The sequence below is a fragment of the Mus musculus genome, chromosome 2, assembly GCF_000001635.26.
Source record: "Mus musculus strain C57BL/6J chromosome 2, GRCm38.p6 C57BL/6J".
In the NCBI taxonomy this organism is placed as follows: Eukaryota; Metazoa; Chordata; class Mammalia; order Rodentia; family Muridae; genus Mus; species Mus musculus.
Window position 1 is genome coordinate 73236876 of NC_000068.7, and position 5248 is coordinate 73242123.

Consider the following 5248-nt stretch of genomic DNA (forward strand, 5'->3'; position numbering starts at 1 on the left):
GCATGGTCATCAAATGAGCAAAGTCAATTCTGCTGAGCAGCTGCATTCTAGGGCTACCATCTGGGCCCATGCCTCTTGTCACAAGGTGGCAGATTCCCCATGGACACACACCCAGATACCAGAGCAGTTAGCTTCCCATCAACACACTCTCCTTCCGCTGTGTTCCGCCAAGTCGGAAGGCTTTCCGGCTCATTCCAGGCAGTCCTAGGAGCCGTCCACACTTTTCATTCCACCGAGGGCGAACGGGTCACCTTCCCACCAACGCAAATTTGTCCCTTGAGGGAACAATGTATGCAGAAAGTCTGAACACTGTAGTGATTTACATGACGTCGGTCCTTTCATCTACCACAAAAAGAGACTGCAGAGAGCCAGCAGCCGTCAAATTGCCATCTTATGTGGCACTTCAAAGGGGACAGGATAGTTGGGCGCAACTTCCAGAAATCCGGCCAAATCAATCCGTGGTCCTCACCCATCATCAAATGGATCTCCTGGACTCGCGTGCCTCCTGGATACAATCTTTGTGACAGCAGAAATAGAGAATGTGCAGGGAGCAATATATATTCATTATTCTTTAAAGAAAAGGCCTGCTGGGAAAGCAAGGGCTGCGGAACAGCTGTTTTCTCCCCAGTTTTACACATAAAAGAATCCTATATGTAAAACACCTGTAGAATGTGGATGGTCTAATATGTTTACTGTAGGCCCACTACCCAGCGTGCTACTTATCCTATTTTGAGTCCACTCAAACATCATAACAAATGTAATTCTGCTATTTGTAGACCTGCAGCCTAACCACTGCTGATGACCACATTCTCCAGTCTGGAAAGTCCCCACCATCATTCCTTTGACGTTGCCCATGGGAGAAGGGATTAGTTCTCTCCAGCCAGTAGAAAGAAGCCCAATTGGAAACAGGTTGGAGCTGGTGTTTACTGTTCCTCCTGGAGATGTTTAGGATACAGGAAACATTGTCGTCGCAACTGGTTAGGAAGATAGGTAGTTTTATCTAGACGAAGCAAATCTCCTCTTCCTGCAAGGGACTTAACTTGAGGACTAAAGCATATCATTTTGGAGAGAGGACACACAGAAAGATGACGCAGCCATCCTCAAGGAGGCAGGCTTGGCTCATTTGATTTTTTTTTTCCCCTGTCCAAATGATTCCTTGCAGGATGCCACCGTGTAAACAAAAGAAGAAAATCTATCTTTAATCACAGTGACCCTGCTCTAATCAGTGCCTTTAAGTCCCCCACCTTCTTGGGGCAAGACATGTCTGTCCTTCCCAGAATCTCCAGATCATAATTCCTTATCTAAAACACTAGCATTCAGCTCCACTTCACCTTCAACCGTTGTAGACCTCTTCTATGTCCAGTCTGAGTTAAACACGTGGTGAGGGTTAGGTTACTAGCTAAGGCAAGACCTAGGTAGACCCTACAACACCGAAACTCGCTATTCATCTCACCCAGAATCTGTTTGCCAGCCTTCAACGAAGGAGGAGAGCCCACCCTCTTGCTGGGGCTGCCAGCCACCTTGTCTCATGGGTTCTGGTTTCTTGGAGTTTGATATTTAAGTCTTTTATCAAGTTAAATTTTGTGTGTAATATATGCTAAAGGTCCAAATTAAGGCTTTTTCATTCAAAAGCGTAGTTTTCAAAACACTGTTGGCATAACCGTCCTTTGTTCTGTCACTGGGAGCCCTTGGCATTCTGGTTAAAGGTCCATAGGCTGCCGCAGGGGGTTGTTTCCAAGCCCCTGTTCTGTCCCATTACTCTGTTTATCCCAGGCAGTGTCACACTGCTTTGATTACTGCAGCTTTATTTTTTTTTTCCATTTTTTATTAGGTATTTAACTCATTTACATTTCCAATGCTATACCAAAAGTCCCCCATATCCACCCACCCCCACTCCCCTGCCCACCCACTCCCCCTTTTTGGCCCTGGAATTCCCCTGTACTGGGGCATATAAAGTTTGCAAGTCCAATGGGCCTCTCTTTCCAGTGATGGCCGACTAGGCCATCTTTTGATATATATGCAGCTAGAGTCAAGAGCTCCGGGGTACTGGTTAGCTCATAATGTTGTTCCACCTATAGGGTTGCAGATCCCTTTAGCTCCTTGGCTACTTTCTCTAGCTCCTCCATTGGGAGCCCTATGATCCATCCATTAGCTGACTGTGAGCATCCACTTCTGTGTTTGCTGGGCCCCGGCATAGTCTCACAAGAGACAGCTACATCTGCGTCCTTTCAATAAAATCTTGCTAGTGTATTACTGCAGCTTTATAATGTGATACCTTCAAGTTCATTCCTCTTTCCTGGGACACTTTGGTTGTTTGGAGTCTTTGATGGATTGATATAAACTTGAAGGTGTTTTTCTATATCTACAAAGTATTTTAATGGGCTGCATTAAATTTGTAAATTACTTCAGGCAACATAGACACTGTAGCAAAATTAACTCTTCCCAAAACATGTCTTTCCATTATTATTAGTATTAATTACTATTATTATTTATCTTCCTTAAGTTCCCTCGTGCAGGCTCTACAGTTTTCAGTGTATACGTTTTGTCCCCTTGGTTCATTCCTAAGTATTTCATTGCCATTGCTATTGTCAATGGGGTTGTTTCTTTAACTTCTCTCTGAATTGTTTGTTGCTCTACAGAAAGGATGCTGCTTTTGAAAAGGTAAAGTCTTACTATATAGCCTAGAATAGCATGGAAGTATGTAGCCAAGACTGGCCTTCAACCCACAGTCTCCCTGCCTCAGCAGTCTATGTGTTAGCACAGGTGTGCACTAGCACACACGGGTGCAAGTCATTTGATTGGTTGATTTTGTCTCTTGTAACTTTACTGAATTCATTTATTCTAACTTTTTTTTTTTTTTTTTTTTTTGGTGTGGAGCCTTTAAGATTTTGTGTTTTATATAAAATCGTAGCATCTGCGGAGATAATTTTTCTTTCTGATTTGAATGCCTTTTATTAATTTCTTGCCTAGCAGCTCTGGCTGTTACTATATTGAATGCATGTGATCGTAATGAGTAATAACAAATGGACTTATCAACACATAGCACTCGTAGAGGAATCACCAGAGGAGTCCTCTTGATGTTTCCTGGTCTTGGAGGCACTACACTGCCCACGACATGCAAAGCACAGACAACAAAAGCAAAAGTGAGCAGCTAAGGTTATGTATGGCAAGCTGGAAAGCTTTTGAATAGCAGAGGAGGCATTTTAAAAACTGGAAACATAATCTATACCATTTGTAAGCCATCTATTTGACAGGAGACTAATATCTAAAATACCCAAGAAATTCTTGCAACTTGATAGCAAAAAATATAAAATTAAATAAAAGATAGATTTTAAAGTGGACTATAGCCAAAAAGATATCACTCTGTATCCATATCTATATCTACACCATCTATATCTATATCTATGTAGATGTACACCTATAGACAGAGATAAATATATGAACAGCCAACAGGCTTATGAAAAAGAGATTAACAGTTGACTACCAGAGATATGTAAACAAATGAGATGCTGCTTCACATCTATGAGCCATTATGAAAATTTAAAAAGTGAGGCTAGAGAGATAGCTCAGTAGTTAAGAGCACTGACTGCTCTTCCAGAGGACTTGGGTTCAATTCCCAGCACCCACATGGCAGCTCACACCTGTCTGTAACTCCAAGACCTGATATGCTCACATAGACATAATACATGCAGAGAAAACACCAATGCACATAAAATACAATAAATAATTTTAAAACATTTTTAAAGTAGCAAAGGTTGGTGACTTGTAGAGAGGGAACCCTCACAAATGGTTAGGGGGGAATGTAAACTGTCATGGTCCCCATTAAAAACAAAGCTAAACAACCACATGGATGTCTATTCCCATCCTGGGGATTAATGTCCAAAGGAATAAAATAAATATCTCAAAATAATGTGTGTGCTTCTAGCAATAACCATTCAAATATATGCAGAAGCAATCTAAATCTCAATCAAGAGAAGAAAGGGTACTACATGAAACAGAACGTTCCTCAGCTTATAAAAACCGAGATGGCATTGTGCTAGTGAAATAAGTCACAGAAGGTCAAATACTTCATTCTTGGGGCTCTATGAAGAATTCTGAGTAGCAAACTCGTAAGAACAGAGAGTAGAGTGACAGGGACTGGAAGAAAGAAGAGATGGGAAGGTGTTTGCCAAAGTACACCAATTCCAAGCTGGACACCATGACAGTACTGGGGGCCTAATACTGTATAGTGCCTATAGTTAACAGTACTGTGCCTCAAGAAAGTACATTTACGTTCCTTACTCTTTAAATAGATAAATAAACGAGGTGGAAAAAAGCTTATACAAGTCACAGCTATGTTTGAGTCATTGATTACGTTGGTGACTTCACCGGTATACACTTATCAAATCTATCAAGATATAGATGTTTAAAATTATGCATCACATATCTTTAAAACTTTTCTAGCTGGTAAGGATGAGGGAGGGATACCCGTCTCCTCCTGGCCCCTTACTACCTATGGCTGTTGGGAGACCTGGCCTTCGGGTCATGAGAAAGGAGAGCTAACTCTGAACCTCATCAGCTGGAGCACTCGGGAGACAGTAGCCCCTGCTCCTTGCCTGGGCAGCACAGTAGAGGTGGCCCTAGTGGCTGGAGCACAGGTGAACTGGCTCTGAGGGTGAGAGTGTAGGAGAGCTGGCCCCGACATTACCTGCCATGCAGTGACATGGGCAAAGGAGAGATGCACCTCTTAACCTTTGTCACCTATGGCTGGAAGGAGAGCTGGCCCTGAGGTCATCAGAGCTGGAGAGCCAGCCCTGCCCCTCACCTGGGCAGCACTGGGGAAGCAGTCCCTGCACCTCACCTGGGCAACACAGAAGAGCTGACCCTGGATGGGTGTGAGAGGACCCTAGGGTGTGAGCTTGGGAGAGCCAGACCCACAACTTGTCTGTGATGTGGTGCAGCAGTGTGGGCGAGGACATGATTGTATATATCTCTAATTTCATCACTTGGGAGGCTGAGGTAGGCCAGCCTGGAATTATATAGTGATGCCTTGTCTCAAGAGAAGAGATAAACTTCTTTGGAGAAATCCTGTATGAACTGACTAGTTGTTTCTGTTACATTGATAAAGATGACCCTACACTTTTCTTCTTGGTTCCTTTGGAGTTTCTGAAGTTCCTTCAGTGGTGAGATTTGAAGGCTTTTAAGGGACATTTGCTTCTTCAGCAACTTCATGCATCCCAGCTTTTACACTGGGTGTTCACACCAGTCC